The sequence below is a fragment of the Leptodactylus fuscus genome, chromosome 9, assembly GCF_031893055.1.
Source record: "Leptodactylus fuscus isolate aLepFus1 chromosome 9, aLepFus1.hap2, whole genome shotgun sequence".
Taxonomy (NCBI): Eukaryota; Metazoa; Chordata; class Amphibia; order Anura; family Leptodactylidae; genus Leptodactylus; species Leptodactylus fuscus.
In genome coordinates, this window is record NC_134273.1 from 60454117 (window position 1) to 60467802 (window position 13686).

At 49.2% G+C, this 13686-nt stretch overlaps 1 protein-coding gene across 6 annotated transcripts in view; it reads left to right on the forward strand.

Moving 5' to 3' along the window:
* COL11A1 (collagen type XI alpha 1 chain) overlaps positions 1 to 13686 on the forward strand; it is a 161157-nt gene that overhangs the window by 85778 nt on the left and 61693 nt on the right. The window lies entirely within an intron of this gene.

Sequence of the window (13686 nt, forward strand, 5' to 3'; positions counted from 1 at the left end):
GAGACTATTTTAACAGGAAAAAAAAGCCATGTGCATTAGACCATTATTTCTGTGAATCCACACCTAGACATTTTGTTTTTTAGGCTAAGGCGTAATGGAACATCCCGTAGCAAAAAAGTGCAACGCATTGCGATTCTTCCCGCAGCACTTTAGACAGAAAGTTTACAGAGGTTTCCTCTGCGGAATTTCTGTTACAATTATACCTATGGGGAAACCGCTGGTATTTCCGTAGGTATAATTGACATGTTACGTGTCCGGACTGCGGTTTTGACCGCAAATTGGGCATGGGATTTGCTAGAATCCCATTCACTTTGCTCTGACTGTAAAACACCACAAATCGTGGTGTGTACATCCCATGGTGCCCCGGCCTTACACCACTTCCCTTCAACCATGTTCTTTTCCATCACTTGATTGAAGTTGATGGATATATCTTGTGCCATTTTTTCAACTGTGGAGCCTCCAATAGATACAGCCATGGTGTAATTTTTTTTTGGTATTTAGAATGTCTTGCATACTGACCTAATTTAGTAACCTTTTTGGCTGTGATAATATGTAGAGATGAGCGAACACTAAAATGTTCGAGGTTCGAAATTCGATTCGAACAGCCGCTCAATGTTCGTGTGTTCGAACGGGTTTCGAACCCCATTATAGTCTATGGGGAACAGATACTCGTTAAGGGGGAAACCCAAATCCGTGTCTGGAGGGTCACCAAGTCCACTATGACACCCCAGGAAATGATGCCAACACCTCTGGAATGACACTGGGACAGCAGGGGAAGCATGTCTGGGGGCATCTAACACACCAAAGACCCTCTATTACCCCAACATCACAGCCTAACAACTACACACTTTACACACTCAATACCACCTCTCTGACAGTAGGAAAACACCTTGAAACATGTGTATTTGGCACTTGCAGTGAGGAGAGCTTGTCACCAGCAGTGAATTTGGCCCTTGTAGTAAGTTGAGGTTGGCACCAACATTTGTTTTGAAAATCAGGGTGGATTGAGCCTCTAACCAGCAGAGTTTGGGCAAATTCATGGTGGAGGGAGCCTCTAAAAACCCCAGTTTGGACCAATTCATGGTGGAGGGAGACTCTAAAAACCCCAGTTTGGACCAATTCATGGTGGAGGGAGACTCTAAAAACCCCAGTTTGGACCAATTCATGGTGGAGGGAGCCTCTAAAAACCCCAGTTTGGACCAATTCATGGTGGAGGGAGCCTCTAACCAGCCCAGTTTGGACCAATTAATGGTGGAGGGAGCCTCTAAACAGCCAAGTTTTGGGAAATTCATGGTGGAGGGAGCCTCTAACCAGCCCAGTTTGGACCAATTCATGGTGGAGGGAGCCTCTAACCAGCCCAGTTTGGACCAATTCATGGTGGAGGGAGCCTCTAAACAGCCCAGTTTGGGCAAATTCATGGTGGAGGGAGCCTCTAAAAAACCCAGTTTGGACCAATTCATGGTGGAGGGAGCCTCTAATTAGCCCAGTTTGGACCAATTAATGGTGGAGGGAGCCTCTAACCAGCCCAGTTTGGACCAATTAATGGTGGAGGGAGCCTCTAACCACCCCAGTTTGGGCAAATTCATGGTGGAGGGAGCCTCTAACCAGCCCAGTTTGGACCAATTAATGGTGGAGGGAGCCTCTAAACAGCCAAGTTTTGGGAAATTCATGGTGGAGGGAGCCTCTAACCAGCCCAGTTTGGACCAATTCATGGTGGAGGGAGCCTCTAAACAGCCCAGTTTGGGCAAATTCATGGTGGAGGGAGCCTCTAAACAGCCCAGTTTGGGCAAATTCATGGTGGAGGGAGCCTCTAACCAGCCCAGTTTGGACCAATTAATGGTGGAGGGAGCCTCTAAACAGCCAAGTTTTGGGAAATTCAAGGTGGAGGGAGCCTCTAACCAGCCCAGTTTGGACCAATTAATGGTGGAGGGAGCCTCTAACCACCCCAGTTTGGACCAATTCATGGTGGAGGGAGCCTCTAACCACCCCAGTTTGGACCAATTCATGGTGGAGGGAGCCTCTAAACAGCCCAGTTTGGGCAAATTCATGGTGGAGGGAGCCTCTAACCAGCCCAGTTTGGACCAATTAATGGTGGAGGGAGCCTCTAAACAGCCCAGTTTGGGCAAATTCATGGTGGAGGGAGCCTCTAACCAGCCCAGTTTGGACCAATTAATGGTGGAGGGAGCCTCTAAACAGCCAAGTTTTGGGAAATTCATGGTGGAGGGAGCCTCTAACCAGCCCAGTTTGGACCAATTAATGGTGGAGGGAGCCTCTAACCACCCCAGTTTGGGCAAATTCATGGTGGAGGGAGCCTCTAACCAGCCCAGTTTGGACCAATTAATGGTGGAGGGAGCCTCTAAACAGCCCAGTTTGGGCAAATTCATGGTGGAGGGAGCCTCTAAACAGCCAAGTTTTGGGAAATTCATGGTGGAGGGAGCCTCTAACCAGCCCAGTTTGGACCAATTCATGGTGGAGGGAGCCTCTAAACAGCCCAGTTTGGGCAAATTCATGGTGGAGGGAGCCTCTAAAAAACCCAGTTTGGACCAATTCATGGTGGAGGGAGCCTCTAATTAGCCCAGTTTGGACCAATTAATTGTGGAGGGAGCCTCTAACCAGCCCAGTTTGGACCAATTAATGGTGGAGGGAGCCTCTAACCACCCCAGTTTGGGCAAATTCATGGTGGAGGGAGCCTCTAACCAGCCCAGTTTGGACCAATTAATGGTGGAGGGAGCCTCTAACCAGCCCAGTTTGGACCAATTAATGGTGGAGGGAGCCTCTAACCACCCCAGTTTGGACCAATTCATGGTGGAGGGAGCCTCTAACCAGCCCAGTTTGGACCAATTCATGGTGGAGGGAGCCTCTAAACAGCCCAGTTTGGGCAAATTCATGGTGGAGGGAGCCTCTAAAAAACCCAGTTTGGACCAATTCATGGTGGAGGGAGCCTCTAATTAGCCCAGTTTGGACCAATTAATTGTGGAGGGAGCCTCTAACCAGCCCAGTTTGGACCAATTAATGGTGGAGGGAGCCTCTAAAAAACCCAGTTTGGACCAATTCATGGTGGAGGGAGCCTCTAAACAGCCCAGTTTGGGCAAATTCATGGTGGAGGGAGCCTCTAACCAGCCCAGTTTGGACCAATTAATGGTGGAGGGAGCCTCTAAACAGCCAAGTTTTGGGAAATTCATGGTGGAGGGAGCCTCTAACCAGCCCAGTTTGGACCAATTAATGGTGGAGGGAGCCTCTAACCAGCCCAGTTTGGACCAATTAATGGTGGAGGGAGCCTCTAACCAGCCCAGTTTGGACCAATTAATGGTGGAGGGAGCCTCTAAACAGCCAAGTTTTGGGAAATTCATGGTGGAGGGAGCCTCTAACCAGCCCAGTTTGGACCAATTCATGGTGGAGGGAGCCTCTAAACAGCCCAGTTTGGGCAAATTCATGGTGGAGGGAGCCTCTAAAAAACCCAGTTTGGACCAATTCATGGTGGAGGGAGCCTCTAATTAGCCCAGTTTGGACCAATTAATTGTGGAGGGAGCCTCTAACCAGCCCAGTTTGGACCAATTAATGGTGGAGGGAGCCTCTAACCACCCCAGTTTGGGCAAATTCATGGTGGAGGGAGCCTCTAACCAGCCCAGTTTGGACCAATTCATGGTGGAGGGAGCCTCTAACCAGCCCAGTTTGGACCAATTCATGGTGGAGGGAGCCTCTAAACAGCCCAGTTTGGGCAAATTCATGGTGGAGGGAGCCTCTAAAAAACCCAGTTTGGACCAATTCATGGTGGAGGGAGCCTCTAATTAGCCCAGTTTGGACCAATTAATTGTGGAGGGAGCCTCTAACCAGCCCAGTTTGGACCAATTAATGGTGGAGGGAGCCTCTAACCACCCCAGTTTGGGCAAATTCATGGTGGAGGGAGCCTCTAACCAGCCCAGTTTGGACCAATTAATGGTGGAGGGAGCCTCTAACCAGCCCAGTTTGGACCAATTAATGGTGGAGGGAGCCTCTAACCACCCCAGTTTGGACCAATTCATGGTGGAGGGAGCCTCTAACCACCCCAGTTTGGACCAATTCATGGTGGAGGGAGCCTCTAAACAGCCCAGTTTGGGCAAATTCATGGTGGAGGGAGCCTCTAACCAGCCCAGTTTGGACCAATTAATGGTGGAGGGAGCCTCTAAACAGCCCAGTTTGGGCAAATTCATGGTGGAGGGAGCCTCTAACCAGCCCAGTTTGGACCAATTAATGGTGGAGGGAGCCTCTAACCACCCCAGTTTGGACCAATTCATGGTGGAGGGAGCCTCTAACCACCCCAGTTTGGACCAATTCATGGTGGAGGGAGCCTCTAAACAGCCCAGTTTGGGCAAATTCATGGTGGAGGGAGCCTCTAACCAGCCCAGTTTGGACCAATTAATGGTGGAGGGAGCCTCTAAACAGCCCAGTTTGGGCAAATTCATGGTGGAGGGAGCCTCTAACCAGCCCAGTTTGGACCAATTAATGGTGGAGGGAGCCTCTAAACAGCCAAGTTTTGGGAAATTCATGGTGGAGGGAGCCTCTAACCAGCCCAGTTTGGACCAATTAATGGTGGAGGGAGCCTCTAACCAGCCCAGTTTGGACCAATTAATGGTGGAGGGAGCCTCTAACCAGCCCAGTTTGGACCAATTAATGGTGGAGGGAGCCTCTAAACAGCCAAGTTTTGGGAAATTCATGGTGGAGGGAGCCTCTAACCAGCCCAGTTTGGACCAATTCATGGTGGAGGGAGCCTCTAAACAGCCCAGTTTGGGCAAATTCATGGTGGAGGGAGCCTCTAAAAAACCCAGTTTGGACCAATTCATGGTGGAGGGAGCCTCTAATTAGCCCAGTTTGGACCAATTAATTGTGGAGGGAGCCTCTAACCAGCCCAGTTTGGACCAATTAATGGTGGAGGGAGCCTCTAACCACCCCAGTTTGGGCAAATTCATGGTGGAGGGAGCCTCTAACCAGCCCAGTTTGGACCAATTCATGGTGGAGGGAGCCTCTAACCAGCCCAGTTTGGACCAATTCATGGTGGAGGGAGCCTCTAAACAGCCCAGTTTGGGCAAATTCATGGTGGAGGGAGCCTCTAAAAAACCCAGTTTGGACCAATTCATGGTGGAGGGAGCCTCTAATTAGCCCAGTTTGGACCAATTAATTGTGGAGGGAGCCTCTAACCAGCCCAGTTTGGACCAATTAATGGTGGAGGGAGCCTCTAACCACCCCAGTTTGGGCAAATTCATGGTGGAGGGAGCCTCTAACCAGCCCAGTTTGGACCAATTAATGGTGGAGGGAGCCTCTAACCAGCCCAGTTTGGACCAATTAATGGTGGAGGGAGCCTCTAACCACCCCAGTTTGGACCAATTCATGGTGGAGGGAGCCTCTAACCACCCCAGTTTGGACCAATTCATGGTGGAGGGAGCCTCTAAACAGCCCAGTTTGGGCAAATTCATGGTGGAGGGAGCCTCTAACCAGCCCAGTTTGGACCAATTAATGGTGGAGGGAGCCTCTAAACAGCCCAGTTTGGGCAAATTCATGGTGGAGGGAGCCTCTAACCAGCCCAGTTTGGACCAATTAATGGTGGAGGGAGCCTCTAACCACCCCAGTTTGGACCAATTCATGGTGGAGGGAGCCTCTAACCACCCCAGTTTGGACCAATTCATGGTGGAGGGAGCCTCTAAACAGCCCAGTTTTGGCAAATTCATGGTGGAGGGAGCCTCTAACCAGCCCAGTTTGGACCAATTAATGGTGGAGGGAGCCTCTAAACAGCCCAGTTTGGGCAAATTCATGGTGGAGGGAGCCTCTAACCAGCCCAGTTTGGACCAATTAATGGTGGAGGGAGCCTCTAAACAGCCAAGTTTTGGGAAATTCATGGTGGAGGGAGCCTCTAACCAGCCCAGTTTGGACCAATTCATGGTGGAGGGAGCCTCTAAAAAACCCAGTTTGGACCAATTCATGGTGGAGGGAGCCTCTAACCAGCCCAGTTTGGACCAATTAATGGTGGAGGGAGCCTCTAACCAGCCCAGTTTGGACCAATTAATGGTGGAGGGAGCCTCTAACCACCCCAGTTTGGACCAATTCATGGTGGAGGGAGCCTCTAACCACCCCAGTTTGGACCAATTCATGGTGGAGGGAGCCTCTAAACAGCCCAGTTTGGGCAAATTCATGGTGGAGGGAGCCTCTAACCAGCCCAGTTTGGACCAATTAATGGTGGAGGGAGCCTCTAAACAGCCCAGTTTGGGCAAATTCATGGTGGAGGGAGCCTCTAACCAGCCCAGTTTGGACCAATTTATGGTGGAGGGAGCCTCTAACCACCCCAGTTTGGACCAATTCATGGTGGAGGGAGCCTCTAACCACCCCAGTTTGGACCAATTCATGGTGGAGGGAGCCTCTAAACAGCCCAGTTTGGGCAAATTCATGGTGGAGGGAGCCTCTAACCAGCCCAGTTTGGACCAATTAATGGTGGAGGGAGCCTCTAAACAGCCCAGTTTGGGCAAATTCATGGTGGAGGGAGCCTCTAACCAGCCCAGTTTGGACCAATTAATGGTGGAGGGAGCCTCTAAACAGCCAAGTTTTGGGAAATTCATGGTGGAGGGAGCCTCTAACCAGCCCAGTTTGGACCAATTAATGGTGGAGGGAGCCTCTAACCACCCCAGTTTGGGCAAATTCATGGTGGAGGGAGCCTCTAACCAGCCCAGTTTGGACCAATTAATGGTGGAGGGAGCCTCTAAACAGCCCAGTTTGGGCAAATTCATGGTGGAGGGAGCCTCTAAACAGCCAAGTTTTGGGAAATTCATGGTGGAGGGAGCCTCTAACCAGCCCAGTTTGGACCAATTCATGGTGGAGGGAGCCTCTAAACAGCCCAGTTTGGGCAAATTCATGGTGGAGGGAGCCTCTAAAAAACCCAGTTTGGACCAATTCATGGTGGAGGGAGCCTCTAAACAGCCCAGTTTGGGCAAATTCATGGTGGAGGGAGCCTCTAACCAGCAGAGTTGGGGGAAATCAGGGTGGAGGGAGCCTAGTATTAGCAGAATTGTGCAACGCTTATGGTGGATGAGTATGAGGATGCGGAGGAATTGGAGAGGTTGAGTACAGACATGGAGTTTCATGTTGGGGTGCTTTACACAGGTGGGCACAAAAATGACGGCTCTACCCAGTGGTGGTTCATTTTTATCAAAGTGAGCCGGTCGGCACTCTCAGCTGACAGACGGGTGCGCTTGTCAGTGATGATGCCACCGGCTGCACTGAACACCCTCTCAGATAGGACGCTGGCGGCAGGACAGGACAGCACCTCCAAGGCATATAGGGCAAGTTCAAGCCACAGGTCCAACTTCGACACCCAATACGTGTAGGGCGCAGAGGGGTCGGAGAGGACAGGGCTGTGGTCGGAAAGGTATTCCCGCAACATGCGCCTATACTTCTCACGCCTGGTGACACTAGGACCCTCCGTGGCGGCACTTTGGCGAGGGGGTGCCATCAAGGTGTCCCAGACCTTAGACAGTGTGCCCCTCGTTTGTGTGGACCGGTGAGAACTTGGTTGCCTACTGGAGGAACTGCCCTCCCTGCCGCCAACGTCACATGCTGGAAACATCTCCATCATATTCTGCACCAATTGCCTGTGGCAAGCATTGATGCGATTGGCCCTCCCCTCTACCGGAATAAAAGACGAGATGTTGTTTTTATACCGGGGGTCAAGGATAGCAAAGATCCAGTACTGGTTGTCCTCCATGATTTTGACAATACGCTTGTCGGTTGTAAAGCACCCCAACATGAACTCAGCCATGTCTGCCACAGTGTTAGTTGGCATGACTCCTCTGGCCCCACCGGAAAGTTCAATCTCCATTTCCTCCTCATCCTCCATGTCTACCCATCCGCGCTGCAACAATGGGACGATTCGAAGTTGCCCGGAAGCCTCCTGTATCACCATCACATCATCGGACAACTCTTCTTCCTCCTCCTCCTCCTCCTCCTCCTCCATTAAACGCAGTGAAGCGGACAGATGTGTGGACCTACTCTCCAGCTGTGACGGATCGGATGCTATCCCTAACTCCTCTGTGTGATCTGAGTTATCCCTGATGTCAATCAGGGATTCTCTCAGAACACACAAGAGCGGGATTGTAAGGCTCACCATCGCATCCTCAGAGCTCACCCTCCTTGTGGACTCCTCAAAGACCCGTAGGATGTCACAAAGGTCTCTCATCCATGGCCACTCATGGATGTGAAACTGAGGCAGCTGACTTTGTGGCACCCTAGGGTTTTGTAGCTGGTATTCCATCAAAGGTCTCTGCTGCTCAACCACTCTATTCAACATCTGAAACGTTGAGTTCCAGCGTGTGGGGACGTCGCACAAAAGCCGGTGTTGTGGCACATGCAGGCGTTGCTGGAGAGATTTTAAGCTAGCAGCGGCTACTGTCGACTTGCGAAAGTGGGCGCACATGCGCCGCACTTTCACCAGTAGCTCTGGAACATTGGGGTAGCTCTTTAGGAAACGTTGCACCACTAGGTTGAAGACGTGGGCCAGGCATGGAACATGTTGGAGTCCGGCAAGCTCCAGAGCTGCTACCAGGTTCCGGCCGTTATCACAAACGACCATGCCTGGGCCCAGGTGCAGCGGCTCAAACCATATTGCCGTCTCATCGAGGAGGGCATCCCTCACCTCGGAGGCAGTGTGCTGTCTGTCCCCCAAGCTGATCAGCTTCAGCACAGCCTGCTGACGTCTACCAACGCCAGTGCTGCAACGTTTCCAACTCGTAGCTGGGGTCAATCTAACAGCGGAGGAGGAGGCGGTGGCGGAGGAGGAGGCGGTGGCGGAGGAGGAGGCGGTAGAGGAGGAGGAGGAGGAGGGGGGTGTTCTTCTCGTGTCCCTGCCAGGAATGTTAGGCGGGGAGACGAGGTACACCGGGCCAGTTTGGGAAGCAGTCCCAGCCTCAACTACATTCACCCAGTGTGCCGTCAGTGAAATGTAGCGTCCCTGTCCGCATGCACTTGTCCACGCGTCGGTGGTCAAGTGGACCTTTGTGCAAAGCGCGGAACTAAGGGCCCGCCTGATGTTGAGTGACACGTGCTGGTGCAAGGCGGGGACGGCACACCGGGAGAAGTAGTGACGGCTAGGGACGGCATAGCGAGGTGCCGCAGTTGCCATCAGGTCCAGGAAGGCGGGAGTTTCAACAAGCCGGAACGCCAACATCTCCTGGGCCAGCAGTTTAGCGATGTTGGCGTTCAAGGCTTGCGCGTGTGGGTGGTTAGCAGTGTATTTCTGCCGCCGCTCCAATGTCTGAGAGATGGTGGGTTGTTGTAAAGAAACGCCTGATGGTGCCTTTGATGGTGCAGGAGAAGGAGATAAGACAGGACCAGGGGAGGATGAGGTAGAAGTCAACAAAGTGGCGGAGGCAGATGAAGTGGTGTCCTGGCTCGTCCTCTGGAGTGCATCGCCAGCACAGTCAGCAGTGGCAGTGGCAGAGGCAGAGGCAGAGGCAGTGGCAGTGGCGTGAACGGCAGTCGGCCTTTGTCCTGCCGTTGCTGCCTGCCACTGATTCCAGTGCTTGGATTCCAAATGACGGCGCATTGAAGTGGTGGACAGGTTGCTCTTCTCAGAGCCCCTAATCAATTTCGAGAGGCAAATTGTGCAGACAACACTATATCTGTCCTCGGCGCATTCCTTGAAAAAACTCCACACCTTCGAGAAACGTGCCCTCGAGGTGGGAGTTTTTCGGGGCTGGGTACGAACTGGAACATCTTGGGAGATTCCGGGTGTGGCCTGGCTTCGCCTAAGCTGCTGACCTCTGCCTCTGCCTCTAGCTACCCTTTTTGGTGCTGCACCTGCCTCAACATCCACACTACTTTCCCCGCTTGACATCCCCCCTGTCCAGGTCGGGTCAGTGTCCTCATCATCCACCACTTCCTCTTCCAACTCCTGTCTCATCTCCTCCTCCCGCACAATGCGCCGGTCAACTGGATGCCCTGACGGCAACTGCGTCACATCATCGTCGATGAGGGTGGGTTGCTGGTCATCCACCACCAAATCGAACGGAGATGGAGGAGACTCTAGTGTTTGAGCATCTGGATACAGATGCTCCTCTGTTAGGTTCGTGGAATCGTGACGTGGAGAGGCAGGTTGAGGGACAATGAAAGGAGCGGAGAACAGCTCTGGGGAGCAGGGACAGTTTGGGTTATTGTTCTGTAAAGCTTCGGAATTTTGGGAGGAAGGAAGACAAGACTGTTGGGTAATAGGAGGAGAGGAGGCAGAGTCTGACTGGCTGCTGGACAATGTGCTGTAAGCGTTCTCTGACAGCCATTGCAAGACCTGTTCCTGGTTCTCGGGCCTACTAAGGTTTGTACCCTGCAGTTTAGTTAATGTGGCAAGCAACCCTGGCACTGTGGAGTGGCGCAATGCTTGCTGCCCCACAGGAGTAGGCACGGGACGCCCTGTGGCTTCACTGCTACCTTGCTCCCCAGAACCATTCCCCCGACCTCGCCCACGGCCTCGTCCACGTCCCTTTCCGGGAGCCTTGCGCATTTTGAATTCCTAGTTAGAAATTGGCACTGTATACCAGTAGTAAAAATTGTGGGTGCACGTAACCCCAATATATTCTTTGAATTCCCAGTCAGACACTGGCACTATATGGCAGTAGCAAGAAATGAGGGTATTTGTATTCCCAATATACTCTTTGAATTCCCAGTCAGACAATGGCACTGTATACCAGTAGTAAAAATTGTGGGTGCACGTAACCCCAATATATTCTTTGAATTCCCAGTCAGAAACTGGCACTATATGGCAGTAGCAAGAAATGAGGGTATTTGTATTCCCAATATACTCTTTGAATTCCCAGTCAGACAATGGCACTGTATACCAGTAGTAAAAATTGTGGGTGCACGTAACCCCAATATATTCTTTGAATTCCCAGTCAGACACTGGCACTATATGGCAGTAGCAAGAAATGAGGGTATTTGTATTCCCAATATACTCTTTGAATTCCCAGTCAGACAATGGCACTGTATACCAGTAGTAAAAATTGTGGGTGCACGTAACCCCAATATATTCTTTGAATTCCCAGTCAGAAACTGGCACTATATGGCAGTAGCAAGAAATGAGGGTATTTGTATTCCCAATATACTCTTTGAATTCCCAGTCAGACAATGGCACTGTATACCAGTAGTAAAAATTGTGGGTGCACGTAACCCCAATATATTCTTTGAATTCCCAGTCAGACACTGGCACTATATGGCAGTAGCAAGAAATGAGGGTATTTGTATTCCCAATATACTCTTTGAATTCCCAGTCAGACAATGGCACTGTATACCAGTAGTAAAAATTGTGGGTGCACGTAACCCCAATATATTCTTTGAATTCCCAGTCAGAAACTGGCACTATATGGCAGTAGCAAGAAATGAGGGTATTTGTATTCCCAATATACTCTTTGAATTCCCAGTCAGACAATGGCACTGTATACCAGTAGTAAAAATTGTGGGTGCACGTAACCCCAATATATTCTTTGAATTCCCAGTCAGACACTGGCACTATATGGCAGTAGCAAGAAATGAGGGTATTTGTATTCCCAATATACTCTTTGAATTCCCAGTCAGACAATGGCACTGTATACCAGTAGTAAAAATTGTGGGTGCACGTAACCCCAATATATTCTTTGAATTCCCAGTCAGAAACTGGCACTATATGGCAGTAGCAAGAAATGAGGGTATTTATAACCCCAATATATTCTTTGAATTCCCAGTCAGACAATGGCACTGTATACCAGTAGTAAAAATTGTGGGTGCACGTAACCCCAATATATTCTTTGAATTACCAGTCAGAAACTGGCACTATATGGCAGTAGCAAGAAATGAGGGTATTTATAACCCCAATATATTCTTTGAATTCCCAGTCAGACAATGGCACTGTATACCAGTAGTAAAAATTGTGGGTGCACGTAACCCCAATATATTCTTTGAATTCCCAGTCAGAAACTGGCACTATATGGCAGTAGCAAGAAATGAGGGTATTTATAACCCCAATATATTCTTTGAATTCCCAGTCAGACAATGGCACTGTATACCAGTAGTAAAAATTGTGGGTGCACGTAACCCCAATATATTCTTTGAATTCCCAGTCAGAAACTGGCACTATATGGCAGTAGCAAGAAATGAGGGTATTTGTATTCCCAATATACTCTTTGAATTCCCAGTCAGACAATGGCACTGTATACCAGTAGTAAAAATTGTGGGTGCACGTAACCCCAATATATTCTTTGAATTCCCAGTCAGAAACTGGCACTATATGGCAGTAGCAAGAAATGAGGGTATTTGTATTCCCAATATACTCTTTGAATTCCCAGTCAGACAATGGCACTGTATACCAGTAGTAAAAATTGTGGGTGCACGTAACCCCAATATATTCTTTGAATTCCCAGTCAGACACTGGCACTATATGGCAGTAGCAAGAAATGAGGGTATTTGTATTCCCAATATACTCTTTGAATTCCCAGTCAGACAATGGCACTGTATACCAGTAGTAAAAATTGTGGGTGCACGTAACCCCAATATATTCTTTGAATTCCCAGTCAGAAACTGGCACTATATGGCAGTAGCAAGAAATGAGGGTATTTGTATTCCCAATATACTCTTTGAATTCCCAGTCAGACAATGGCACTGTATACCAGTAGTAAAAATTGTGGGTGCACGTAACCCCAATATATTCTTTGAATTCCCAGTCAGACACTGGCACTATATGGCAGTAGCAAGAAATGAGGGTATTTGTATTCCCAATATACTCTTTGAATTCCCAGTCAGACAATGGCACTGTATACCAGTAGTAAAAATTGTGGGTGCACGTAACCCCAATATATTCTTTGAATTACCAGTCAGAAACTGGCACTATATGGCAGTAGCAAGAAATGAGGGTATTTATAACCCCAATATATTCTTTGAATTCCCAGTCAGACAATGGCACTGTATACCAGTAGTAAAAATTGTGGGTGCACGTAACCCCAATATATTCTTTGAATTACCAGTCAGAAACTGGCACTATATGGCAGTAGCAAGAAATGAGGGTATTTATAACCCCAATATATTCTTTGAATTCCCAGTCAGACAATGGCACTGTATACCAGTAGTAAAAATTGTGGGTGCACGTAACCCCAATATATTCTTTGAATTCCCAGTCAGAAACTGGCACTATATGGCAGTAGCAAGAAATGAGGGTATTTATAACCCCAATATATTCTTTGAATTCCCAGTCAGACAATGGCACTGTATACCAGTAGTAAAAATTGTGGGTGCACGTAACCCCAATATATTCTTTGAATTCCCAGTCAGAAACTGGCACTATATGGCAGTAGCAAGAAATGAGGGTATTTGTATTCCCAATATACTCTTTGAATTCCCAGTCAGACAATGGCACTGTATACCAGTAGTAAAAATTGTGGGTGCACGTAACCCCAATATATTCTTTGAATTCCCAGTCAGACACTGGCACTATATGGCAGTAGCAAGAAATGAGGGTATTTGTATTCCCAATATACTCTTTGAATTCCCAGTCAGACAATGGCACTGTATACCAGTAGTAAAAATTGTGGGTGCACGTAACCCCAATATATTCTTTGAATTCCCAGTCAGAAACTGGCACTATATGGCAGTAGCAAGAAATGAGGGTATTTGTATTCCCAATATACTCTTTGAATTCCCAGTCAGACAATG